Source organism: Odontesthes bonariensis, chromosome 11 (genome assembly GCF_027942865.1).
Source record: "Odontesthes bonariensis isolate fOdoBon6 chromosome 11, fOdoBon6.hap1, whole genome shotgun sequence".
Lineage (NCBI taxonomy): Eukaryota > Metazoa > Chordata > Actinopteri > Atheriniformes > Atherinopsidae > Odontesthes > Odontesthes bonariensis.
The window spans coordinates 29,856,924-29,884,862 of NC_134516.1; the positions used below are offsets into that span (position 1 = coordinate 29,856,924).

The 27,939-nt window shown below is 47.2% G+C and overlaps 5 non-coding genes and 5 pseudogenes across 5 annotated transcripts; 5 read left to right on the forward strand and 5 right to left on the reverse strand.

Annotated features, from left to right (window-relative positions):
* Positions 1-10,790: 10,790 nt before the first annotated feature.
* LOC142393644 (5S ribosomal RNA) lies at positions 10,791-10,899 on the reverse strand (annotated as a pseudogene).
* Positions 10,900-11,257: 358 nt separating this feature from the next.
* Positions 11,258-11,376, forward strand: LOC142393634 (5S ribosomal RNA; annotated as a pseudogene).
* Positions 11,377-11,677: 301 nt separating this feature from the next.
* On the reverse strand, positions 11,678-11,796 carry LOC142393004 (5S ribosomal RNA). Its single transcript, XR_012771629.1, has one exon. It is a non-coding gene; the product is annotated as a 5S ribosomal RNA (ribosomal RNA).
* A 358-nt stretch (positions 11,797-12,154) lies between these two features.
* Positions 12,155-12,273, forward strand: LOC142393180 (5S ribosomal RNA). The gene has a single exon (XR_012771798.1). It is a non-coding gene; the product is annotated as a 5S ribosomal RNA (ribosomal RNA).
* Positions 12,274-12,571: 298 nt separating this feature from the next.
* Positions 12,572-12,680, reverse strand: LOC142393727 (5S ribosomal RNA; annotated as a pseudogene).
* A 357-nt stretch (positions 12,681-13,037) lies between these two features.
* Positions 13,038-13,156, forward strand: LOC142393182 (5S ribosomal RNA). The gene has a single exon (XR_012771799.1). It is a non-coding gene; the product is annotated as a 5S ribosomal RNA (ribosomal RNA).
* Positions 13,157-13,457: 301 nt separating this feature from the next.
* On the reverse strand, positions 13,458-13,566 carry LOC142393745 (5S ribosomal RNA; annotated as a pseudogene).
* Positions 13,567-13,923: 357 nt separating this feature from the next.
* LOC142393156 (5S ribosomal RNA) lies at positions 13,924-14,042 on the forward strand. Its single transcript, XR_012771775.1, has one exon. It is a non-coding gene; the product is annotated as a 5S ribosomal RNA (ribosomal RNA).
* A 301-nt stretch (positions 14,043-14,343) lies between these two features.
* LOC142393747 (5S ribosomal RNA) lies at positions 14,344-14,452 on the reverse strand (annotated as a pseudogene).
* Positions 14,453-14,809: 357 nt separating this feature from the next.
* On the forward strand, positions 14,810-14,928 carry LOC142392980 (5S ribosomal RNA). Its single transcript, XR_012771606.1, has one exon. It is a non-coding gene; the product is annotated as a 5S ribosomal RNA (ribosomal RNA).
* The last annotated feature ends 13,011 nt before the right edge of the window (positions 14,929-27,939 follow it).

Below are 27,939 nucleotides of genomic sequence, written 5' to 3' on the forward strand. Positions count from 1 at the left end.
GGAAATCCAATGCGCAGTGCAAAGTCATTGAATAGTTTGTCAACAACAGTCTTGGCGGACTTGTTTTTCGTGGCGTAGGCTTGGGCGAAACCAGTGAAATGATCAATCACAATTAAAATGTACTCAAATCCCTGTTTGCATGTCTCTAAGTGTAAAAAGTCAATGCAAACTAGCTCACCTGGCCGTGTTGTGACAATGGTTGCCATGGGAGCCCTGGTTGCTTTGTGAGGTCGCTTTACTTTGAGACACTCACACTCTTGGGTGACAAAGTGTTCTATTTCAGAGTACATACGAGCCCAATAGAATCGATCTTGGATCAGGTTCATAGTCCTCTCGACCCCAAGATGTCCCATTTCTCTGTGAAGCTCGTGGAACACTCTTTGACGGTACTCTTTTGGGAGGATAAGCTGTTGTTTATCTCCTGCTTTCCTATAGAGAATTCCATCCTCGTTTACATACAACTTTGCCCACTGTCTCATTAATACTCTGACGTCCGGCGGTTCCACTTTAAGAGCTCTCCTGGACGGGTGCTGATTTTCTCTCTTCTAATACAGAACTTGGCCTATGACAGGATCTCTTTCTTGACTGTCTCGGATCTGTTCTGGTGTCAGGGACTTGGTTTGCGGGTGTGCACTCGCATCTCTCACTAAGTCTAGAGTTCCTATGGGGACTGTGGCTACCCAGACCGGGGGGGTGTCTCTCTGCACACTGACTCCCTGCACTGTTGCCCTAAACACTTCCTGACCCACCTCCTCTGTACACTGGGTTATGAACACATTAATGTCTAATAGCATGCGGGATAAGCCATCTGCATCTGCATTACTCTTCCCCGGCCTATACTTAATGGAGAAGTCAAACTCGGACAGCTCACCCACCCACCTATGACCTGTAGCATTAAGCTTAGCTGTTGAAAGGATATAGGTTAAGGGGTTGTTATCTGTATACACTACAAAGTGTGGAGCATGATACAGATAATCTCGAAAACGTTCACATATTGCCCATTTTAGTGCTAAAAACTCTAATTTCCCTGAGTGCATGTGATAGTTCTTTTCAGGTGGTGTTAGAGTTCTAGAACCATAGCCTATGACTATCATTTTGCCGTTATGCCTTTGGTAGAGTACTGCTCCCAATCCCTCCTGAGATGCGTCGGTGTGGAGGACGAATGGTTGTGTCATCTCTGGGTACCCTAGGATGGGAGGCTCTATCAGTTTGTCTATGAGAGAGTTCAATGTCTTTTGGTGGTTCTCTGTCCACTGTATAGGAGTGTTAGGTGGGAGGTTACCTTTCTTCCTGGTTGTGGCCCTGATCTTCTCTCTGCTCATCTTATCAGGTGCTGTTGAAAGTAGCTGGTAGAGAGGCTGTGCTATCCTGGAGAAGTTTGGGATGTATGTTCGGTAGTATGAGAGGAATCCCATCACTCTTCTCAGCTCTCCCACGGTTTTAGGCGCTCTCTCCTTTAAGGCTTGGACAGGGGCCACTTCAGATGGATCCATAGTGTAGCCTTCTCCAGACACCAATCGTCCCAGAAATCTCACTTTCCTCTTCAAAACTTCACACTTGCGGGGGCTGAGTTTGACCCCGTGCTCCTGATATCTCTGTAAAACAGTTCTCAGGTGCTCGATGTGGTCCTCAAAGCTTGGGCTGTGGACCAAATTGTCGTCCAGATACGGCTGACACATAACATCTCTCAATCCACGCAAACAGTCTTCCATGTTCCTCTGGAATTCCGCGGGCGCCGCACTCAACCAAAACAGGATTCGGACCCACTGGTACAGGCCCCAAGGGGTTATGAAAGCAGTCAGGGGCTGGCTCTCCTCATCCAGGAACCCCTGGTGATAGGCCTTCCCCTGGTCCAGTACGGAGAACCAGGAGCTGCCAGTGAGTGTGTCAAGCATATCTTGGATTCTAGGAATGGGGTGGCGATCAGGGACTGACCTTTTGTTCAGTTCTCTGTAGTCACAACACAGTCTTAAAGTCCCATCCTTCTTTCGCACGCACACCACTGGTGAGGAATACGGAGAGCGTGAAGGAACAATCCAGCCCCGATTCAACAAGTCCTGAATATACTCCTTCACCTCCTGGTGCAGTGGCTTTGGGACTGCCATGTATGTTTTTCTTACTGGAGTGGTGTCATGCAGCGTGATGTGGAGTTTCAATGAGGGGATTGAGCCGATGTCGTCATCGTCGTACGCAAACGCGTGACACTCCTCTCTCAGCAGCTGTTTGGTAGTCCTCCTCTGTTCCTCGTTTAAGTGACTAAGATCGACCGGAGGGTCCCACCAGGCGGGTTGTTGTTTTTTAGTTGCCCTCACCTGTGGCTGATGCTGTGTTGTTGGTAGCTTCACTCCCTCTCTTCTGTTCATCTGTTCAATGTTGGCCGCATAAGCAGTCTTGACTGTTTGCAGGTGACCAAGAACGGTGTGCTGGGTCAGGGTTACACTGTGTTTGTTTGTGTTGGCGATGGGGACTGGCATATAACCTGACCTTTTCCTGGGGATGCTGACTAGACCCTCCTCTATTACTACCACCTCTGGCAATGTAGGTTCTTCACTTGGGACTAGAAGCAGGTCTTGGCCATGATACTGAGCTCCCGTGTTGACGTTAACACACACTGTGGTGACCTGTTCAGCGCCTAAAGTGAGTGTCCTTTTTCCTGTGTGTGCAATTCCTACATCTTCCTCACCAATAGGGGCATGGATGAGCTGAAGCACTGCTTGTGCTGTCTTGACTGTTATCCGGAAGGCCTGACACACAGTGTTGATTGTCTCTGTCTGACGACCGTCTCCTGTTATTTCCTCTATCACATTGTAGCCAATTATGGGCTCTTCTGCTACATGTGGGTCACTTGACACTAAAATAGGTACGAGAAGTGGCTTTGTCATGGCGGAGTCTTTCCCTAATCTGAACTCTACCTCCACCCAGCCCATGAAGGGTATTTCAGTCTGGTTGGCTGCCACTCCCAATAAAACGTCTGATCCTAACAGTTCACTGAGAGGTCGCACCATGCTGTGTGATAAGTGCAGTTTTCTCCATTCTTCATTAATGATGGTCGCCTGAGCGCCTGAGTCCCATAATGCTTCTACTGGAACCGTATCCAGTGTACAATAGACAGTGTGTCGCTTTGCAATCAACTTGATGTGTCTTTCCTTACGTCGTGGTGGGAGATAGTTAACTGATGAGATTTGAGGCAGTGTGGGAGGGGGGGCAGGTTGCTGCATGATGAGACTGGATGATTCATGGGCTACCGAGGGTCCCGGCTCGGTAGCCCAGTCTCGTTTCCCTGCTGCTCTCTGGTCCGTCGACATCCTCTGGAGAGATGCCCCTCTTGTCCACACTTAAAGCAATGTCTGCAGGAGTCACCCATCTGAGCTTCCTGACATGCCCTACAACCCCTGGGCCGACTACGGCTTGGTGAAAACATTTTCTCTGTCGGTCTGGCTTTTGTGGCCTCCACTGTCTGTAACATCAACTTTTTAATTTCTAGAACCTCAGCCTTGAGTGCTTCTATTGAGTCTGCCTCCATCTTGAGTCCCTGACTTTTCTTGCCCTTCCCCGCTGCTTCACGGTTAGTAACTGTGTCATCTGCTGCCGCTGAGGTGTCAGGTGGATACACCTCTGCCTGCACTTCACTGAATTTTGGGGGCTTGTTTATGGCTGTTTTTCTCAGTTTTTGCTGTCTTTCTTGTTCTAAGTTTGCAGCTTCACTGATTCGCTCAATTAGCACCTCATCTGTGACAGTACGGTTATTGAGATATGGCTTGAGCTGGAACTTAACCGCATCACTGTAAAGACCAGTTTCTATGGAACGGAGGAATTTTCTCTGGATTAGCTCTGGACTAAACTGCTCACCTTCCTCACCTGGATCATCATCAGCGGATTTTCTCAGTAGCTTCTCTTTCAGTTCTATTGCTCTGAATAAGAAATTCTGTGCTGATTCTTTTGGATCTTGTGTCATGTTCATCAGGTGATGCAGCAGGTCAGAGGAGGAGTCCACTTTGTAGTGACCCTTAAGTATGGTCTTGAGGGTGTGCAGCGTCAGTTCTCGCTTTATTTCAAGCATCTCCCTCAGATGAAGACCTGGACTTACAGCCCGTGTGACTGCTTCAATAATCTCCGCTTCTCCATGTCCTTTCGGCTGTCCAGACTCAATTTGGTTGATGAGGCTTGTGTAGGACAATTTCTCCTTTTGACCAGCTTCTCCAATCTGTCCAATTATCCGGAACTCCCGCCTCAGCGTTACTTCGGGCAGTCTGGTTGGTGCTGTGGTGACAGTTCTTGTGTCCTCTTCTTTTGCAGTCACGATGACAGGCGTACTGTCTCCTCCTGCTGTTTGTGTCCTCCGCTTGATCTTTTCCTCCAACGCTCCGATTTCCTCTGCCATCTGCTGGTACTGCATTTTCAAGTTCTCCAACTCACTTATTTCTTGAACTACTCTCTCAGCCTCAGTTTTCCCCGGTGTCAGCTTCAGAGGGGCCAAGTAGGACAGGACACGCTGCAGATACTGCTGATATGACTCGGTGGACTCTTCATCCTCCTCAATTTCATCCAAGGTTGTCTCCACTAACCTGATGAGGGCGCGTCTTGTTTTACTGGCAAACCCCCCGACAGGCGCGTTACATTTGAGATGATCACAAAGGGAAATGAGCTCCGTCTCCTCCAGTGTCAGCAGTAATCTGCTTAATTCATCCCTTGCTTCCTCCATGGTCCTCCTCTGTTCTGTCCTTCTAGACTTCTATGCCACTGGGCCGTGGGCTGAATCAACCATCCTCTGCTACCAAAATATGTAGCGTGGTGCAGAGTGAAGACTGCCTCCACTACACATTTAATTTGTTGTAATGATTTTTTTTCTGCAAAGAGCAAAAGTAGGTAAACTTATTTATTCCCGTTCGCCACACACAGCTTCTTTCACATTCACAGGTCTGTTCTCCTTCTCTAATAACATCAGCACCAACATCAAAACAAATAATTATGTATTTTACATCACTATTCAAAAACCAGTTTCATCAAGTACATTCAATATCAACTTATTTCTGAAATACACAGTCAGTCAATCACGTCTCCCAAACATTGTCATATTAACCAAATTAATCATGTATCTATTTCTTAAACCATGAACTAAACATGAGCAGCGCGAGCTTTTAAGATCAACTTCTATTCCTCTCCAGCTTAACGGGCGCTCGAGGTTGCTAGGCAACCAACACTAACCACTGGCCAGCCATCCTCAGTACATTACGTTCGCTGAACAAGTAACGTTTATAAACAAAATCACATTAAGTCCAACCGGGATTATAAAATACCACATAACATATTCACACATCAATTACACCCTTCTAACCCTCCCTTCTTACCTGCAAAGAGCAAAAGTAGGTAAACTTATTTATTCCCGTTCGCCACACACAGCTTCTTTCACATTCACAGGTGTGTTCTCGTTCGCGGAACGTATTCCCGCGAGACTTCCCTTTGTCCCTGAACACACAGTGTAGCGAACGAGCCCTCTGCTGGTAAGGGTTAGACACTGCATCCCGATTGCTTGATGACCATATTTTACACTAAATAATAACAACAATAAACTAATCTCCTATCTTATCACAAAACACCCAGACTATTTTCACCACCCTGAACATGAGCTGTCCAAAATGGGAAATCAAATTAACTATGGCTCTGTATGCCACACAAACATTTAGTTAAACATGGAGCTGACAAAGACAAACAAACATCATGTATGACAAAAACACAGATTAACTGAACATAAATTAACAATAAATGGTATCTAAATTGATAGTGTAAGATTGAAACAGATTAGATTGGAATGAATATTGGACATAGACCAGCACATATTTGTATAAAAAAGATCCTACAAAGTGCATTTTTAACAAAAATCTAAATAATTAAAAAGACAAGAACATTCTTAAATTGTACTACAAAGTGCATTTTTAACTATATAAATAAATAGGCTCTGTATAGCTCTACTTGCTAAAACACTTTGAAACACTTTTAAATACTTTGAAACACTTTGAAACACTTTGATCAAATAAATAAACAAAAACAAACAAGCTTTTTGTCCTCTTTCTCTTACAGATGGCACAGGAGAAGTGGCATCACACAGGTAAGTCACAGGTATTTAATTGACTTTCCTCTTTGTTAATTCTTCATCAACCACATTTCTGAAGTGTTCAAAACTATCAAAGACAACACTGTCAAAACCAGAAGTGGTTGATTTCCTAGTTGCTGGGCAATTGGTGAAAATTTTCTGTCTGTTTCCAGCAACTTTGTCCTTGGAGGGTGCCTACCTCTTACGCTGCCCACCACATTGAGGTACTTGGCAGGCCCCACATGGCTTTGACGATTTATGAGGTATGCTTGGTTTGGATGGCTGTGCAGGGGGCGGTGCTACAGGTATGAAACGAATGCTTCCCTCAGTGCATGATGGCCTGTGAAGTAGCATGGAGGGAGCCTGTGGTTGTGCAGGAACCACCAGGAGTACGGCTGCTGCAGGCTTAGGCTGAATGGGCCGGTTCACCACCTCTGGTTCTTCACCTTTTGACCTGCGAATATAAAACATACATGTGGTGATGAGTGGAAGAACGGTTTATGTCCACACACTACAAAAGTGCTGTAAATGTCCACCTTTCTAGCAGGTGAAATGAAGTGTTTAAACAACTTACCTCCGCTTCTCACCACGCCTTTTACCAGCAACTTGATGAACGTCCTGCTACTGCACCTGAGATCCATCTGCTGGTGACAGGGATGTTGGCAGAGTTGGAGCTGGTGGCATTTGCTCGTTTGAAAGTACTGTCCGGTGAGGCTTTGCTGTTGGTTTTACTGTACCCATGTAGTTGGCCTTCTTCTCCTCTCTGGTGATGAAATTAGAGATGGATCTGGCATTCAGATTGTGCAGAGGAATGGAGAGAGTGCAGAGGATGGGGTCGTATCTAACTCTGTCAACAATCCTTTTGTACTGCCCCTTTATGGAAGAAGTTATTTTACTGGGGGAGGAGAGGTGACTGGTTGGTGGAGCATCTTGATGATGAGGTACAACAGAGGCCTATCCTCGGTCACCTGTGCTGCCTGAGGATACCTCATCCACCCAAACTTTGTCTTCTGGGCTGCTCTGGTCTAAGGTGTGTCAGCCCCAAGACACCGGCCAAACAGGGTGCAGCCCCACCTGGACTCATACCTCTTCACAAAGTTGGCAGCAGTCTTGTCATGCTCCTGGAGACAGCTGGCAGCAGTGACAATCTTCTGCCTGAGGTCAGCTGGCACAAGGTGGAGGTGACTGCTGTCTGCCAGTTCAAGCGTCAGTAAGGCTGACGCCTCCACTTCCTCTATTCCTGGCAGGTGCAGATGTCTCTGGGTCATCATCACATCCTGCAGAGCGGGACTCTCCTCCTCTTCCACCTGTTCTGCTTGTGTGAGGATAACATGTTTCCTACAGACGACATCAATAGGATCCTCCTCTGCAGGCACGTCAATGCCCTCATCTGCCATCTCCTCCTCGCTTTGCTCAGCCGACTCCTCTTCATCACGAGCCTGCTCTTCCTTAACTGAAAGTATGTAATTGTACTAATCACAAATGTGTCTGCCCAGTGTGGGAGAAGAATGTCATGACATGGCCTGGTTACATCGTGTGCTTTGTTGTTCGGCTCATATGAATATTGTTGATAGTTAGAATGAGCTTGTTTATGATTACGGCGAAAGCTAGGCGCCTCCAGAGAGGGCCACGTACGCTTGTTATGTTCCAAGTCAGTATAAGAGGGTGTCGCAAAATTAACTCTTTGGAGATTTCTGAACATTCTGTACGCACATTTGCCGTGAGGACTGTTCGAAATAAACTTCCCCAATGGACGGCTGACCGACGCGTATTCGACTCCTTTTCTCCACAACATAATGGTGACCCCGAATTCGTGAGATTTTGCATCTGGATCCCGGCGGAGCGTGTCCTCTGTGCCCCGAGAGCCGACATCAGCTGTAAAAGCCGGCCGGCGATTTTTTTCCTACCATCACGCAGCGGATTTCTGTTGGTGGAGCACAGCTGACAGGCTTTTTCCGGCTTCCCCAAATCAAAAGAGCACAGTAGAGAGAGGACGAGTACATTCGGTAAGCATTTCATTGTTTTCCTCTGCGCTGGGGGGCTGTTGAAATCGTTTTGGAAATTTTGGGCCAAGAGGTGCCAAATGTTTGAATTGAGATAAAATTGGGTAAACAGCAGCTTATGTGAGTTGTAAAGCAGACAGCTGTGAGCAGTTGGTCTGGCTAATGTGTTGTTGTATTTTTGTGGTAATATTGGAAGGGCTAGTCGCTTACGCTCCGGCAGGTAATGAATCGGATGAATTCAAACTGGATTAATGAATACGCTTGTATTATATAGACAAGTGGATTATAACCACTTGTCTATATCATGTTTACTGTCATTGCTAGAATATGCATGAAGAATAAAGGGATATTCTTGCTTCATATGTATGTATATTGTTTAAGTGTGCGATTAAATACTTTACCTCTCTGGGCATAGTAATTCCTGGCAGTGAAGCTTGTTGACTGGCACATGGAATACTCCACACCAAGGAGCTCCTCCACTTCTGGGTCCCTGTATCGATCAGGGTAGGGCATAGGAGCGGCGAAGTTTGGCTCCAGGACATGATCTCTGCCGAAGAGCGCCTCAGCCTGCCAATTTATGCGCTGGATCTGCTGTGCATCCATGCATGATGTCTGCCGACCCTGACCACCACCGACTCGAAGTGACTCCATCCGATTGTTCCACTGCACAGCAAACTCAACCAGATATACCTGAAACACAAGACCAATTGATGTATTATTGCATATGCTTAGCACACACAAGTTATTAAAGCTATGAAATAAAAACATTACTGATAGAAATGTTGCTCTATTGAAGTGTTGTGTTTATTACTTACCTGGAAGGGCATAATCCCACATCTCTGAGAAGGAATGGCATTGTACAGGTGTGTGTGCAATCCCTCCAAGGAGTTACTGCCTCGCCAGCACCTGTACTTGTTCAGCTGAACACCGTGCAGCACATCCACCTTCACAGTGACGTACAGCTGTATGCCAGGGGGATCCTGTAAAACACACATAAACTTTCTTGTTTATTCTGGAGTCCGTTGAAAGGTTGCCATATTAGTTTAGATGGTTTTACAATGACACATGATTATGTGATTACAAAGACATTAACCCACCTGCATACAACTAAGATGCTTGCTTGCAGTTGCCCTGTGAGCATCGAGTGCCTCTGTTGACTTGAACAGGTGGATGCCATCGATGTCAAGGCCCGCTGGTCCCTTGAACTCTGCAATGATGGACTCAATCGTGAAGCTGTCTCCTGTAACATATATTTAACATAGAATTAGGGCTCATCTTGTAGTGTGATGCTTCTATTTCATGAAATTAATATGTGGATTCATTTTACACTTACGTCAACACCACGGGTATGTCCTCAGCCTTCTGTAGAACTTTCAGACCTGACCCAATTATTTGAATCAGGTGTGCTGGAGCAGGGAAACATGGGAAACATGCAGGGCGGTGTGCCTTGAGGACCAGGGTTGGGAAACACTGCTTTGGAGCATGAAGCTTCTTGTGCCTATAGTCAGGTTAGACTTCTCAGTGAAAGTCCTGTTGCACACACTGCACTCGTGGCTCTTCTTCTCCATGTTTGACCTTTACAACATAAACAAATATCAATTCATTCAGTTTTCCATTTCTTTGTTTGATTTGATTTTATTCATCTATTATTTTGTATATCTTTCGATTTTTTTCTCCCATCTATTGTTTTTCACTTGTAAACCTTTGTTATTCAGGTCACAAATTAACAAAGCATTGTATAAACCAAGGATAGATGTACTGTTGATACACTGTTTGCTTCAAAATAAAAATATTTCAAACATAATTCAGTTTTCCAATACAGCTGTACAAGAATCGTATTTTGTCCTGTTTTAGCTACATAGCTAGCAAGCTAGCTAGCATATTTTGATAGTAAAACGGATTATAGTCAACTGATTAGGTAAACTAAGATATATAATAGATTGACAATCATAAGTTTCATAACTACAATAGGTTATAGATTTGTTAAACTGCTGTCATGATGGTAAAAGTGATAGAATGTGCATAAATTCTCACAACAATAAGATGCCAAACTACTGGAAGGCAGGTTGTCAATTGCCTACGTTGTCTTTACAACGTATATGTAAACAATGACATTTCTGACGCAGGAAGTTGCTAATTTTAAGAGAATCTTTTCATTCATCAAAACCAGCACCAAGATAGTTTAATGTACATCTGAAGAAGATTAAACTTACGTGAGCGAAATGACGGCTGAAATGACGAACGAGACAGGTAGCAGCCGGCATGATGCTGATTGGCAGAAAATCCCTGCTCAATGATTGGCGGGTTGAGCGCTCAACTGTGCTCAACAGCGCTCAACCATTGGTCGCGATAGGGACTTGGAGGGGAGCGCGCCTGGGAATACCAGGTGCTGTAAGCCTTTTGGCTTCTCCAGGCGCATGCAGTTTGGCTACGTCAAATGCAAAAGCAGTCCCTGTTTGACTTTTTGGAACTTGTCCTTTCTGAGGACAAAGTTAAATGTATGAGGATCAAAGCCAACAATGGCCTGGGACATCTCAGCAGATCCAGGATCAGCAACATGGAGACTGAGAGCCAAAACCAAACAGAGGTGTGTGCCAACCAATCAGCAGCAGCCCAAGCTGGTTAACTTCCTGGTGTCTGTGTGGCACACGGTGATGGTCAGATGTTACATGCAGGTCGCAGAGAGAAGAGAAAAAAGCTTACAGCACCTGGTATTCCCAAGCTGTCTCCCATCCAAGTACTAACCAGGCCCGACCCTGCTTGGCTTCCGAGATCGGGCGCGTTCAGGGCGGTGTGGCCGTAAGCCACAGTCCCTGTGACAAATATATGTTATATAGGTGCTGGAACCATACGTTTCCCCTATTTTTACCAGAGAGCTGGCTTGAGAGGCTGCTGTTGAGCCTGCACATTGACTTCCCTGATGTGATTGTTCTCTGCAGCTGAAAATGGGACTCTCAGATAACGTAGTGTCTGTCAAAAGCCTCTGTTCCCTGTGTGTAGTTTTGTGTCCGTTGTCATATAGAGAAACCAGAGAAGCTCAATCCCACGACACGCTCATAAACTGCGTCTTCTCTAAACACTATCGTTCTATTTTAGAAGTCAGAATACAATAACAGATTCTGTTTCAGAATCTATAAAGAGCTGGTTTGTGATACCTTTGCTGGCTCACGGCCACACTGCCCTGAGCACGCCTGATCTTGTCCGATCTCAGAAGCCAAGCAGAGTTGGGCCTGGTTACTACTTGGGTGGGAGACCGCCTGGGAATACCAGGTGCTGTAAGCCTTTTGGCTTCTCCAGGCGCATGCAGTTTGGCTACGTCAAATGCAAAAGCAGTCCCTGTTTGACTTTTTGGAACTTGTCCTTTCTCAGGACAAAGTTAAATGTATGAGGATCAAAGCCAACAATGGCCTGCTGGGACATCTCAGCAGATCCAGGATCAGCAACATGGAGACTGAGAGCCAAACAGAAACAGAGGTGTGTGCCAACCAATCAGCAGCAGCCCAAGCTGGTTAACTTCCTGGTGTCTGTGTGGCACACGGTGATGGTCAGATGTTACATGAAGGCCGCAGAGAGAAGAGAAAAAAGCTTACTGCACCTGGTATTCCCAAGCGGTCTCCCATCCAAGTACTAACCAGGCCCGACCCTGCTTGGCTTCCGAGATCAGATGAGATCGGGCGTGTTCAGGGCGGTGTGGCCGTAAGCCACAGTCCCTGTGACAAATATATGTTATATAGGTGCTGGAACCATACGTTTCCCCTATTTTTACCAGAGAGCTGGCTTGAGAGGCTGCTGTTGAGCCTGCACATTGACTTCCCTGATGTGATTGTTCTCTGCAGCTGAAAATGGGACTCTCAGATAACTTAGTGTCTGTCAAAAGCCTCTGTTCCCTGCGTGTAGTTTTGTGTCCGTTGTCATATAGAGAAACCAGAGAAGCTCAATCCCACGACACGCTCATAAACTGCGTCTTCTCTAAACACTATCGTTCTATTTTAGAAGTCAGAATACAATAACAGATTCTGCTTTAGAATCTATAAAGAGCTGGTTTGTGATTCCTTTGCTGGCTTACGGCCACACCGCCCTGAGCACGCCTGATCTCGTCCGATCTCAGAAGCCAAGCAGAGTCGGGCCTGGTTAGTACTTGGGTGGGAGACCGCCTGGGAATACCAGGTGCTGTAAGCCTTTTGGCTTCTCCAGGCGCATGCAGTTTGGCTACGTCAAATGCAAAAGCAGTCCCTGTTTGACGTTTTGGAACTTGTCCTTTCTAAGGACAAAGTTAAATGTATGAGGATCAAAGCCAACAATGGCCTGGGACATCTCAGCAGATCCAGGATCAGCAACATGGAGACTGAGAGCCAAAACCAAACAGAGGTGTGTGCCAACCAATCAGCAGCAGCCCAAGCTGGTTAACTTCCTGGTGTCTGTGTGGCACACGGTGATGGTCAGATGTTACATGCAGGCCGCAGAGAGAAGAGAAAAAAGCTTACTGCACCTGGTATTCCCAAGCGGTCTCCCATCCAAGTACTAACCAGGCCCGATCCTGCTTGGCTTCCGAGATCGGGCTTGTTCAGGGCGGTGTGGCCGTAAGCCACAGTCCCTGTGACAAATATATGTTATATAGGTGCTGGAACCATACGTTTCCCCTATTTTACCAGAGAGCTGGCTTGAGAGGCTGCTGTTGAGCCTGCACGTTGACTTCCCTGATGTGATTGTTCTCTGCAGCTGAAAATGGGACTCTCAGATAACTTAGTGTCTGTCAAAAGCCTCTGTTCCCTGCGTGTAGTTTTGTGTCCGTTGTCATATAGAGAAACCAGAGAAGCTCAATCCCACGACACGCTCATAAACTGCGTCTTCTCTAAACACCATCGTTCTATTTTAGAAGTCAGAATACAATAACAGATTCTGCTTTAGAATCTATAAAGAGCTGGTTTGTGATTCCTTTGCTGGCTTACGGCCACACCGCCCTGAGCACGCCTGATCTCGTCCGATCTCAGAAGCCAAGCAGAGTCGGGCCTGGTTAGTACTTGGGTGGGAGACCGCCTGGGAATACCAGGTGCTGTAAGCCTTTTGGCTTCTCCAGGCGCATGCAGTTTGGCTACGTCAAATGCAAAAGCAGTCCCTGTTTGACGTTTTGGAACTTGTCCTTTCTCAGGACAAAGTTAAATGTATGAGGATCAAAGCCAACAATGGCCTGCTGGGACATCTCAGCAGATCCAGGATCAGCAACATGGAGACTGAGAGCCAAAACCAAACAGAGGTGTGTGCCAACCAATCAGCAGCAGCCCAAGCTGGTTAACTTCCTGGTGTCTGTGTGGCACACGGTGATGGTCAGATGTTACATGCAGGCCGCAGAGAGAAGAGAAAAAAGCTTACTGCACCTGGTATTCCCAAGCGGTCTCCCATCCAAGTACTAACCAGGCCCGATCCTGCTTGGCTTCCGAGATTGGGCTTGTTCAGGGCGGTGTGGCCGTAAGCCACAGTCCCTGTGACAAATATATGTTATATAGGTGCTGGAACCATACGTTTCCCCTAGTTTACCAGAGAGCTGGCTTGAGAGGCTGCTGTTGAGCCTGCACATTGACTTCCCTGATGTGATTGTTCTCTGCAGCTGAAAATGGGACTCTCAGATAACTTAGTGTCTGTCAAAAGCCTCTGTTCCCTGCGTGTAGTTTTGTGTCCGTTGTCATATAGAGAAACCAGAGAAGCTCAATCCCACGACACGCTCATAAACTGCGTCTTCTCTGAACACCATCGTTCTATTTTAGAAGTCAGAATACAATAACAGATTCTGCTTTAGAATCTATAAAGAGCTGGTTTGTGATTCCTTTGCTGGCTTACGGCCACACCACCCTGAGCACGCCTGATCTCGTCCGATCTCAGAAGCCAAGCAGAGTCGGGCCTGGTTAGTACTTGGGTGGGAGACCGCCTGGGAATACCAGGTGCTGTAAGCCTTTTGGCTTCTCCAGGCGCATGCAGTTTGGCTACGTCAAATGCAAAAGCAGTCCCTGTTTGACGTTTTGGAACTTGTCCTTTCTCAGGACAAAGTTAAATGTATGAGGATCAAAGCCAACAATGGCCTGCTGGGACATCTCAGCAGATCCAGGATCAGCAACATGGAGACTGAGAGCCAAAACCAAACAGAGGTGTGTGCCAACCAATCAGCAGCAGCCCAAGCTGGTTAACTTCCTGGTGTCTGTGTGGCACACGGTGATGGTCAGATGTTACATGCAGGCCGCAGAGAGAAGAGAAAAAAGCTTACTGCACCTGGTATTCCCAAGCGGTCTCCCATCCAAGTACTAACCAGGCCCGATCCTGCTTGGCTTCCGAGATTGGGCTTGTTCAGGGCGGTGTGGCCGTAAGCCACAGTCCCTGTGACAAATATATGTTATATAGGTGCTGGAACCATACGTTTCCCCTATTTTACCAGAGAGCTGGCTTGAGAGGCTGCTGTTGAGCCTGCACGTTGACTTCCCTGATGTGATTGTTCTCTGCAGCTGAAAATGGGACTCTCAGATAACTTAGTGTCTGTCAAAAGCCTCTGTTCCCTGCGTGTAGTTTTGTGTCCGTTGTCATATAGAGAAACCAGAGAAGCTCAATCCCACGACACGCTCATAAACTGCGTCTTCTCTAAACACTATCGTTCTATTTTAGAAGTCAGAATACAATAACAGATTCTGCTTTAGAATCTATAAAGAGCTGGTATGTGATTCCTTTGCAGGCTTACGGCCACACCACCCTGAACACGCCTGATCTCGTCCGATCTCAGAAGCCAAGCAGAGTCGGGCCTGGTTAGTACTTGGGTGGGAGACCGCCTGGGAATACCAGGTGCTGTAAGCCTTTTGGCTTCTCCAGGCGCATGCAGTTTGGCTACGTCAAATGCAAAAGCAGTCCCTGTTTGACGTTTTGGAACTTGTCCTTTCTCAGGACAAAGTTAAATGTATGAGGATCAAAGCCAACAATGGCCTGCTGGGAAATCTCAGCAGATCCAGGATCAGCAACATGGAGACTGAGAGCCAAAACCAAACAGAGGTGTGTGCCAACCAATCATCAGCAGCCCAAGCTGGTTAACTTCCTGGTGTCTGTGTCTGTGTCTGTGTTGAAGTAAATGGAACTGTAATTTTGTAACAATTGCAAAGAATTGTCGCTGTTGATAAAAATGATGTGATTAACATCCATTTGCCAGACGGAAGGTAATCTTGAGTCGTGTTTTGTTGACAGCTGCACCGTCACTGTGAAGGAGAGAGCACGACAGCGTAATAAATAGTGCCTAATGGTGTGTATACTGTTGTGTCGATCTCCCTAAAGAAAGTGAATCTGATGCAACATTTCCCCAACTATGTTCAGGGAATATAGTCCATTACACAAACACTTTTACATATTTATTATATAATCCACCCCAGTCAGAACATCATCTGAGACGTCTACCTTGTGAGGGACAGCTGTGGTTTAAGCTGTGGGAGTTAGAGGCTGCTGGAAGCGCTAACAGTCAACCAGCCACAGAGGATGAAGCTCTGATCACTTTTTTCATCTCATTGCTTTACAACTTCACTGCTTGACTTGGCTCATAGATTATCTATGTACAATACATCTTCACTGTAAAATCCATAGTTGCCCTGACATACATACATTCGTTAACTTTACTAGGTTAATTACAACATTCACTTATGACTGATTTTTATGAAGTAACAGTTAGTTGCATGGTAAAAAAGGCAAAAAACTTAGTGTTTAGAGTGAAGATGACTTTATTTAGAGTGAAGCTCACTCAACAATATGTAGGAACACAGTTTTACTCCCACTGCGCATTCAAAGAAGAAGAAGTGTATATGCGCAGTAGCAACATTCAGTCTCTCCCGCTCAGCAACGTATATTATGTCTATGTCAGCAACGCAGCAGTCCAGCACACAGGCCGGGGCACTGAGGGGAGCCTGCTGAGTCCACTTTTTCAGTTTTTTTTAAATTCTTTTGAAGAAGAATAAATAAGCAAGTATGTTTGTTAATATGTTTTAATTACTGCTCCGACTGTTAGCTAGGGTGACCATATTTTCGTTTGGGAAAACCAGGACAGCTTGGAGCGGACGGGGGACGACTCTGTTCCCATGCATATGGAGGATGATGCTGCTGCTTTAACAATATTATTATTATATTATATTATATTGCATATTATTATTATAATATTATCATTATTTATGTCTGTGGCATGCGCTCACTTAACATAGGCCTACCCAGTCCTACAATAACAAGATTTACAGTTGGTTTATTAAAAATGCTTTTCAGTAAAAGTTAACAACAAAACTTAACAATAACTCTCAACTCCAAATAACACATGATAGGCCAACTCACTTAGCCTCAGTAATGAACAAAATAATGTCTGTTCTGTAGGCTATTGGAAAAAAATAAAAAATAAATGAGCTAGCACTACTCTCGCCTCGGACAGCTGTTTTGTGCTTCTCGGTGTCCAGGTGGCTTTTCAGATCTCTTGCACCCATATTGGACACCGAGACATATGTGCCTGCTTTGCACACTGTGCACAAGGCTTCCCATTTGTCTCGACCCGGTCTGAAAGCGGGGAAGCTCTTTTGTAAATCGTTGGTAAACGTGCATTTGCGCTTCGGCATGATTGTTGCTTGCCTACTGACAGTCACGCTGTCTACATTCTGCCTGCACAGACGCAGGTCAGGGATTACGTCACACGCAGCGCCGTGGGCAGTGCCCTAGTGCCTGTAAATTTAATGGTCCAAAGAAGGTCATTTAAAAACCAGGACATTTCCTCACTTTCTAAAAAAAAATCCGGGACGCCCGGGACAGGACGTGAAATACGGACATGTCCCGGGAAATACGGACGTTTGGTCACCCTATGTTAGCGTTCACGAGCTAACGTTAGCGTTAGTTAGCTAGCTAACAAACCAAACAGGCATAACATTAGCCTGTTCAAGCCATGGTTAAGGTGAGTTTGGGCGGTTTCTTACCATAGTCCTGTGACTATTGTAAGGGAAAAATTAATTCCTATATACATTGTATGAGTGTTACTCTGTATCACCCGGTAATAACTCATTTAAGACACTTGTTTTTCTCTTTTCTCCCTCTTTCAATGAGGGTATTGTGCTCTTATGATTGAACAACTTTAAGGAGTTTGACTGGGAAGATGGCACGATACAGAGGTGCCTTGGCTGGAGAAAGGGAGGAAAGATAGACAAAGTCTTGAACATATCAAAGGAGTGACTACGTATTAACCTGTATATTAACTGACTTGTTTTCGTCTAAGAGTCAGAGCAACTCTGAACTCTGTTCTGTGTTGTTCTCTCTTGCAAGACATTATTAAAAGCATCTTATCTCCTCAGAAAATAACTGACTCTGTGCCTTACTAAAATTTCAGCAACACTATCTTAAAACATTTTAAAGGAGAAGTTCACTATTTAAGACCTTGAGTCCCAGTTCCAGCTTGTTTATCAAGAATAAGAAAATAGGAGACCATTTTCACAACAATAGCTCATTTCTATCCATTTTGGCTGTTTTCGCTGGTCCATCATGCTGCTACAGACAGGGTTCCATTGGGCACTCTGTTCAATGTCCTTAAAACAATACCAATGTTAATTTTAAAGAAAAGGTCAACTCACCGGGTTGTCTAATCTCAAGCCAGAGATTAGGGGCCCACAGTGATCTGCAGGACTTTGGTCCAGATGTTTAACACCGTATCTGACCAAGCGTAATTCACCTTCTTTAAAACATCCCATGTTCATTCCTCACATGTTGCAACAAACCTTTTTAAATGTCAGAAGTGTTCATTTTCAGAGCTGAATTGAATGCAGCACGATCTGACTGGGTCCCAGGTGAGGTTTATGAGTGTAATTAGAGCAGGTAGAGCACCAATATAAAGTCAGCTGCAGCCTCAGATGAGTTACAGCACAAATCTTCTCTCAACAGCAGTCACTAGATTGCTGTTTTTGACCAGTTTTATCTGAATTGTGTTGCTTCTGGTTTGTGTTGTTCAACATGTTGTTTAAGGTTTTCTTCAGGTGAGTCTTCATGTTTAATGGTTTAGGTTTTTGTTCTCCTATATACTAAAGTTTCTTTCTTTTCTTTTGAAATCCAAACAGGATTTCCTGGCTTTGTGTCCTGCTCTTCAGCATTGGAACATGTTATCCCCCCCAGAAAAGCAAGTATATCAACATTTAGGTGCAGTTTATATAAAGGCAGCCAACATGGGGAGTTGTTTAGTCTGGACATGCTCAACCCATGATGTTGGAAGGAATGAAAGGGAAGAGGGTCTGCAACTATATTAATCATACAGTGTGGAAGTTGCCTCGGCGAGCAGCCGTTGGAAACTGTCCGTGACAGAGAGCAGGCTGGAGAGGTGTTCTGCACTAGAGTCGCTGAGCGCGCAGGCATAAGAACAGAAAGTGACGGCGTCGATCAAGCGCTGATTTTTTTTTTTTTTTTTTTTTTTTTTTTTTTATAAACGTCCACTAACAGTCCAAATGCACACAAAAAATCTGATCCTAAGAGGGGAACAGCGACTTTGGCAGTCACAAAGTCCCAGCCGAAGCATTGGCCGTCAAAACACAGTTCAACATGCCTTGTGCCGTATGTACGGATAGGGCTTCCATTGGCGGCTTCCATGGGGGGGCCGTGGGTGTCAGCCACCACGTCCACCTGTGAAGCAGGAAGTAGACTCCGCTGTGCCCCTGTGTCGCAGAGGAATCGCCGGCCAGAGATGGAGTCGTGGATGAAGAGCAGCCCGCCGGCATGGCCGACGCTCACGGCCACTAGTGAGCGCCGGCCTTGGCGTTTCCCGCTCCACTGAAGCTGCCGACGCGGGGCTGCTGCTGCGATGAGCATGTGATCATCGGATATTTCTGATACAGCACCAGCAGGAAGAAGGGCAGCTGCGCAGGGCTGTTGACTAGCCAGGAAACACTTGTCAGCCTCAGCAGCCAGTTCTCTACAATCCGTGCTGGCAGTGTTGGCCAAAGCAGCTCTCACATGAGCAGGCAGTTGGCGCAGGAAAAGGTGGAGGAAAAGGAAATCTGGCTTGTTGTCACCGAGCAGATCGAGCATTCGGTCCATTAGCTCTGAGGGCTTGCTGTCACCGAGCCCTTGAAGAGAGAAAAGCCTGCTAGCCCTCTCTGTGTCAGATAGTTTGAATGTTTTCAGTAAGTATTCTTTCAGAGTTTCATACTTTCTCGTCAGAGGAGGACGTTTAAGAAGGCTCACTACTCTCGATGCCGTAGAACTTCCGAGAGCAGATACCACATAGTAGTATTTCGTTTCGTCGGCTGTTATCTGACGCAAGGCAAACTGTGCCTCAGTCTGAGCGAACCAGGCAGAAGAAGACGATTCCCAGAATTCGGGGAGCTTGAGAGACACAGCGTTTGCGGTCATGGCGATCTGGATACATCCAGTAAACAAACGTCGGGGTCACCAGTGTGGAAGTTGCCTTTAGGCGAAAAGATGAGCCGAAAACTTCTCACATTAAGACTCTGTGAGTCGCGTTTATTAACTAACAAAAACTGAGAGTTCCAACTGACAAAAACTGACAGTTCCAACTGACAGCTCGCGCATCAACAGAACAGCTGTTATCATGAAACGTCACCGGATCTCTTAAAGAGACCGCAACTATTAAATGCATCATAACATTAAAGACGATGAACCAACAACATAACAGATAACAGAACACATATAAGAAAGTGAATTATGCCGTCAGTGTTGAGAGCACTACAACAGCACCAAATCTTACAATATATTAGACTTAAGGTTTAATGACCCACTTGATCTGCAAATACTCCTTTAGCTTTGTTTTTTGTTACTAAACATATTGGCAGTGATACAGAGGCTACTGACAGCATGACTAACCATGCTGTCATACTTCAACTAATTTCTGGGCTCAGGTCAAAATAGTGGGTCCTCTGGCTCCGGCAGCGGCTCCTCTGGGTCCGGCTACGGCAGCGGCTCCTCTGGGTCTGGCTACGGGAGCGTCTCCTCTTGCTCTGGCTACGGGAGCGTCTCCTCTGGCTACGGCAGCGTCTCCTCTGGGTCTGGCCACGGCGGCGTCTCCTCTGGGTCTGGCTACGGCGGCGTCTCCTCTGGGTCTGGCTACGGCAGCGGCTCCTCCTCTGGGTCTGGCTACGGCAGCGGCTCCTCTGGGTCTGGCTACGGCAGCGGCTCCTCCTCTGGGTCTTGCTACGGCAGTGTCTCCTCTGGGTCTGGCTACGGCAGCGGCTCCTCTGTCTCTGGCTACGGCAGCGGCTCCTCTGGGTCTGGCTACGGCGGCGGCTCCTCTGGGTCTGGCTACGGCAGCGGCTCCTCTGGGTCTGGCTACGGCAGCGGCTCCTCTGGGTCTGGCTCTGGCAGCGGCTCCTCTGGCTCTGGCTACGGCAGCGGCTCCTCTGGGTCTAATGCTGGCTTTACTGCGCAGGACGCAGACTTTGCTCGTTTCCTTGCTGCCCTAATGAACTTGAAGATCGACAGTTCTTTCCCACAGTCTGCCTGGACCTCCGACCAGGTCCCTAAGGACACATCTGAGATGCGCACTGTATACCCTTCATCCCACATCGTCCAGTCCAGCAATGGCTACCAACGAGCCCGCGACTCCAGTTCGTACGCCAAATACTCCCAGGATGCTTTTGACCACTGTAGCAGTCACAGTGCCGTGTGGATTAAGAGTTTTTCAAACTTTGACAAAACCAACATTCCTGTGGGGGATGTTTACGTATGTGGATATAAACCAGATCTTCATTTTCTTTCCACAAAGGAAAAAGAGACAGAAACTGCCTAATTTACAACACCCTTAAGAGCTTTTGGGGAGTCGAACTCACTCTTGGAAAAGTGGGACACTTACTATCTTATCTAGACCATAACTCGAAAGTTGACACTTTAACACCCCTTTTCACCAGCAAACCGACCAGATGGCTACACACGAACTGAGAAGACTCACTTTTAGTCGAATCTTAAAACTATATTAAATGTGTTTGATAACCGTGTACAATTTCTTTCAGGTTTCCAGCTTGATCACAAGACGCATATAGAGACAATTTGTACGATTCTGGCTTAAATATTGACAAAGAACTGATTTTGGTGGAAAACGCCCAACCTGCCTGATGGAACCACATTGCCCCCTAGTGGTCTGCAGTGTTGATTAGTTGAACATTTAAATCCCAGAGGACTCAGTAAAATGGACAATATATGCAACTATTAACTTCTAACGATGTCCCTTCGGTATCTATTTGGTATTTGTTTAGTGTCCCCATTGTTAACACAGAAAATGAACATTGTATGGCTCACTATTCATATGTCACGATTTCATAGATATTCATCTGAATTTTGAAAGTCATAATTGTCTTTATCATGTGTGTTATTTTGATGTCTTTATATTACAAGTCCATGTTATATCTTTAATCTGCATATCTTAACAAGATGTGGTGTTTTCAGAATCACCGAGACAAATGTTCTATGAGATGGGAGTAATGGAGAAACACAGAGTTCTTTGTCTCATCCAGAAATCCCCCTAACACAGATCACCTTACAGAGACATGCACACAGTTCAAGCATGTCATTGGCTGAAAAAGTAGTGTAAGCCCCGCCTCCGAGAGTCAAAACCCGGAACCCGCGGAAAACACACGCTTTTTCTCTAGTGCTCTCTGGCTCTCTAGTTCTCTCGTTTGCTGGCTCGCTTCAGGCGTCTGCTCTCTGGCTTCTTGCCTCTTGTTCCAGAAGGGTTCCAACCCAGAGTTTCAGAAGGAGATTTGAGCAGAGAACAGCTGCTCAGAGAGTTTTGGAGATGGTTTAAGCAGAAGAGAAGAGCTCACCAGAGTTTGGGAGTTTTCCCATAATCTCAGGAGAGAACGGAAGGACGTGTGGATAACGATGCAGCGGACGACCGGAGGAGACCCTCCAGAACCCAGTGAGACCCCGGAGACGAGAAAGAAAGACCCGAACAAAGAAACAGATTGAAATACTCTGAAGATGCACGTTTTACGTGTTTTTGTTCGTCCCTCGCCATCCACGTCCTTCTACGTCGCACGTCCTAACCTCCGCTGTTTCACGCCATCATCACCTTTTCCTACCAAGAAAGCCAACTCCAAGCAACCTTTTTTTAATCTTCTGTAAACTTAAGTTCACTTCATCAGAGAAGCAACGGACCCACTGACACTAAGAAGATTCGATCATCCAACCCCAGTCCTCGGCACCATCGTTTCGGTTTCCCGGTGAAAGAAACAACTGAGAAGTCCGCTAAAGTCAGCCACCACAGTCAGGAAGGCCCAGAGAGCGGAAGAGAAATCCCCTCGGACCCGCGTGGCCGCTACCGTGAATAGAACTTCAGCACAGTAAGACCGACCCGTTGATGGATGTCTCGAGGCTTTCACAGAATGATACATTAATCCGAAATGTCAGTATTTAGATTCAAATAGTCAGCCAACCCAAACTATTTGAATAAATCCAGTAACTCTCCATTCCCATATTTTATTTTATATTCACTAAGTGTTTTTATATAATCACCCATATTCAATGCATCTCCTGTTTGTTTAAAGGTTCATGTCTAAGATCATATCATTGTAATAAACAGCTCATATATCTATATATATGTTATAATCACAGATTGTGTCGTATGCTTTCTTTACGTAATGTCTGTCCAACCAAACGAGAACTTCACGAAAGTAGCGAGAAATGAGACTGAATATTAATTGAAAGATTAATTTAACACCAGGATCGTAAGATTTCGAACAGTTTTCCTACCTGACTGTGACTTAAATTAAGTTAAAACCTAGGTAGGTGGTGCCCTGAATTCGAGGTAAGGTTTATTTGAGACTGTAAGAACATCTCATAAATCCTTATATTTAATAGGTATATAAATACCCGGTAACGCTACACCACGCTGATGCTAGGACTGGGTCTAAAGGGCAGAAGTTGTACTAAGGTAAAGCTGGACTCGTGTCTGAAGTATTGAGACTCCTGTATCAATATTGACCCCTTCTGTTTTCTGCAGGTGACTCTCATGGACACTTCCATGGAGATTCCAACATGTGGCTGAACTCTGGCAAAATAAACTTGACCAATAAAATGAGGTCTGTGTATTGAATACTTGATCTCAAGGTTTGTTTTCACTTCATAGCTTTGAGTCTTCACCACACCCACTGAGGCTGACTCTGCTTTTGAAGCACAAACTGAATACTTCTGCTTTAAATTCCACCCCTACATGTTTCCTTCTTCTTATGGTTGACTTGCATTACACAAACCCAGACCAAAATAACTTGAAGCTCAGTACAGTGGCCCTGCTTGACCTTGCACTATGAAGCTGTTTCAGTTAAATCTGCACTCGCTGGCCTTTTCCAAGCTTTGATTGCATGTGACTCGTTAGCCTATGCTACGTAGCCTTGCCCCTCTGCTTGGCACCACTTGGTGTCTTCTGTGTGCCTCATCAGAGCCATACATCCCTCTTAACCAACTGTCTCGACTTGCCCTCGTGTGTGCGGCTTTTGTTCATCTCACCTGGGACACCAGCTGGAGGGCTATGCCACTGCTTCATACAGACTCGGTCCTTAACATGGCATCTTCCCATGTTGGTTTTCATCCTACACAAGACTTAAATATCTCCTCTGCTTTTGTTTTCCTGATTCTACCACATGTGGAAGATGCCTTTTCAAATTCCCTCGAGTGCAAAGCTACATGATCAATTTGCGAAATATTTAACTCCTTCGATTCAGATCACTTGCTATTAAACTAGCAATAGTTGGCACAATCAAACTTTCAAAGTACTCTCCCACAGTAGGCTCTCTGATACGGCCCTCTAGAAAAGGTCTCCAAACAGTTCTAGCAGAGTCTCAGTGAATGGAAGTGTGGAAATTATTAGACCTTTTGCAGAGTGGACTGGAGAGCTGTCCAGGGTGTACCCTGACTCTTTCAATTGGCAGCAGGGATAGGCTAAAGCAGAGATACTCATTGCGCGGCTCCTCAAGCTTTAATTGGTGGCTCGCACTCGCATAGTAGCTTATAACAATATGGTAACAATAACAAATTGTCAAATAACATACAGCGAATACTGCACAGTATGAAGTATTTTTATTAAGGCTTAATGGTGTTTCCTAAAGGGGGCTCTGTTAAACCTGGCAACGCAGCCCGCTTAAACCACCGTCACACTTGACCGCAGTGCACGCTAGCTCCATTAGCGAGATGCAGGCACAATGGGTCGGTTTTTAGTTAAAAAAAGGACTAAACCATGCTCATCTTGAATGTCTCACTATGATTACAACAAACTACAAATACAACATGAAGAAAGTCAAGGACATGCATGCCAGCTTCCAGTATTGAGTATTAAGGATTCCAGTATTCAGGTAAATGCGGTCTTAATTGAAAATGTATTGGCTGTGTTGTTTCTTTTTTTGTGGGATGTTTCATATGTAGAAATGCATATTTGCAAAAGGGGACTTAGTATGTTGTCATAAAAGTTGCTCTTCCCTTGATTTTGCTCTGCCAATGTGGCTCTTGTGGAAAAAAATAGTATCACTGGGCTAAAGGCTTCCACTACCCTAAACTGGATACATTGAGTAAAGTAAATGGATGGTAAGATAGTTCCAGTGAGGAACCTTGGAGTTATCCATCCATCCATCCATTATCTTCCGCTGGTCCGGGGATCGGGTCGCGGGGGCAGCAGCTTGAGCAAAGAGACCCAGACGTCCCTGTCCCCGGCCACTTCCTCCAGCTCTTCTGGGGGGACCCCGAGGCGTTCCCAGGCCAGCCGAGAGACATAGTCTCTCCAACGTGTCCTGGGTCTTCCCCGGGGCCTCCTCCCAGTGGGACGGGCCCGGAACACCTCACCGGGGAGGCGTCCAGGAGGCATTCTCACCAGATGCCCGAGCCACCTCATCTGACTCCTCTCGATGCGGAGGAGCAGCGGTTCTACTCCGAGCCCCTCCCAGATGACCGAGCTTCTCACCCTATCTCTAAGGGAGAGCCCAGACACCCTGCGGAGGAAACTCATTTCGGCCGCTTGTATTCGCGATCTCGTTCTTTCGGTCACTACCCACAGCTCGTGACCATAGGTGAGGGTAGGAACATAGATTGACCGGTAAATCGAGAGCTTCGCCTTCTGGCTCAGCTCCTTCTTCACCACGACGGGCCGGTGCAGAGCCCGCATCACTGCAGACGCCGCACCAATCCGTCTGTCAATCTCCTGTTCCATTCGTCCCTCACTCGTGAACAAGACCCCGAGATACTTGAACTCCTCCACTTGGGGAAGGATCTCATTCCCGACCCGAAGAGAGCATTCCACCCTTTTCCGGCTGAAGACCATGGTCTCAGATTTGGAGGTGCTGATGGTCATCCCAGCCGCTTCACACTCGGCTGCGAACCGCTCCAGTGAGAGCTGAAGGTCACGGCCTGACGACGCCAACAGAACCAAATCGTCCGCAAAAAGCAGAGACCCGATTCTGAGGTCGCCAAACCGGACCCCCTCAACGCCCTGGCTGCGCCTAGAAATTCTGTCCATAAAAATTATGAACAGAATCGGTGACAAAGGGCAGCCCTGACGGAGTCCAACCCTCACAGGAAACATGTCCGACTTACTGCCGGCAATGCGGACCAAACTCTGACACCGGTCATACAGAGACCGAACAGCCCATATCAAGGAGTCCGGCACTCCATACTCCCGGAGCACCCCCCACAAGAGTCCCCGAGGGACACGGTCGAACGCCTTCTCCAAGTCCACAAAACACATGTAGACCGGTTGGGCGAACTCCCATGCACCCTCCAGGATCCTGCGGAGGGTATAGAGCTGGTCCACTGTTCCACGGCCAGGACGAAAACCACACTGCACCTCCTGAATCCGAGATTCGACTATCCGGCGGATCCTCCTCTCCAGTACCCCCGAAAAGACCTTACCAGGGAGGCTGAGGAGTGTGATCCCCCTATAGTTGGAACACACCCTCCGGTCCCCCTTTTTAAAGAGGGGGACCACCACCCCGATCTGCCAGTCCAGAGGCACTGCCCCCGATGTCCACGCGATGCTGCAGAGGCGTGTCAACCAAGACAGCCCCACAACATCCAGAGCCTTGAGGAACTCAGGACGGACCTCATCCACCCCCGGGGCCTTGCCACCGAGGAGTTTTTTTGACCACCTCGGCAACCTCAGCCCCAGAAATGGGAGGTCCCACGTCCGAGCTCCCCAACTCCGCTTCCTCATCGGAAGGCGTGTCGGTAGGATTGAGGAGGCCCTCGAAGTACTCCCCCCACCGACTCACGACGTCCCTAGTTGAAGTCAGCAGAGCCCCGCCCTCACCATACACGGTGTTGACGATGCACCGCTTCCCCCCCCTGAGCCGCCGGATGGTGGACCAGAATCTCCTCGAGGCCGTCCGGAAATCGTTCTCCATGGCCTCCCCGAACTCCTCCCAAGCCCGAGTTTTTGCCTCAGCAACCGCCGAGGCTGCGTTCCGCTTGGCCTGTCAGTACCCATCAGCTGCTTCCAGAGTCCCACTGGCCAAAAAGGCCCGATAGGACTCCTTCTTCAGCTTGACGGCCTCCCTCACCACTGGGGTCCACCAGCGGGTTCGGGGATTGCCGCCACGACAGGCACCGACCACCTTGTGGCCACAGCTCCGGTCGGCCGCCTCAACAATGGAGGCACGGAACATGGCCCATTCGGGCTCAATGTCCCCCACCTCCCCCGGGACATGGTTGAAGCTCTGCCGGAGGTGGGAGTTGAAACTCCTCCTTACAGGGGATTCCGCCAGCCGTTCCCAGCAGACCCTCACAATACGTTTGGGCCTGCCAGGTCTGACCGGCTTCCTCCCCCACCAGCGGAGCCAACTCACCACCAGGTGGTGATCAGTTGACAGCTCCGCCCCTCTCTTCACCCGAGTGTCCAGGACATACGGCCGCAAGTCCGATGATACGACCACAAAGTCGATCATCGAGCTGCGGCCTAGGGTGTCCTGGTGCCAAGTGCACATATGGACACCCTTATGCCTGAACATGGTGTTCGTTATGGACAATCCGTGACGAGCACAGAAGTCCAACAAAAAAACACCACTCTGATTCAGATCGGGGGGGCCGTTCCTCCCAATCACGCCCCTCCAGGTCTCACTGTCATTGCCCACGTGAGCATTGAAGTCCCCCAGCAGGACGAGGGAGTCTCCCGGAGGAGCACTCTCTAGTGCCTCCTCCAGGGACTCCAAAAAGGGTGGGTACTCTGAACTGCCGTTCGGTGCATAAGCACAAACAACAGTCAGGACCCGTCCCCCCACCCTAAGGCGGAGGGAGGCTACCCTCTCGTCTACCGGGGTAAACCCCAATGTACAGGCGCACAGCTGGGGGGCGATAAGTATGCCCACACCTGCTTTACGCCTCTCACCGCGGGCAACTCCAGAGTGGAAGAGAGTCCAACCCCTCTCGAGGAGGCTGGTTCCGGAGCCCAAGCCATGCGTCGAGGTGAGTCCGACTATATCTAGCCGGAACCGCTCAGCCTCGCGCACCAGCTCAGGCTCCTTCCCCAGCAGAGAGGTGACGTTCCACGTCCCAAGAGCCAGCTTCAGTAGCCGAGGATCAGACCGCCAAGGTCCCCGCCTTCGGCTGCCGCCCAGCTCACATTGCACCCGACCCCCATGGCCCCTCCCACGGGTGGTGAGCCCGTAGGAAGTCTTTTTTTACCAGAATTTATCATTCAATGCACATAAAACAGGTTTCTAGGACTGCCTTCTTTCACCTTTGTAATATTGTTAAAATCAGGAACATCCTGTCTCAGTGATGCAGTAAAACTGCTCCAGGCATTTGTTACTTCAGGATTTGACTCCTGTAATTCTTTATTATTGCATTCAGAGGATGCAACATCAATAGGCATGTTCTGGCACAACCTGCCAT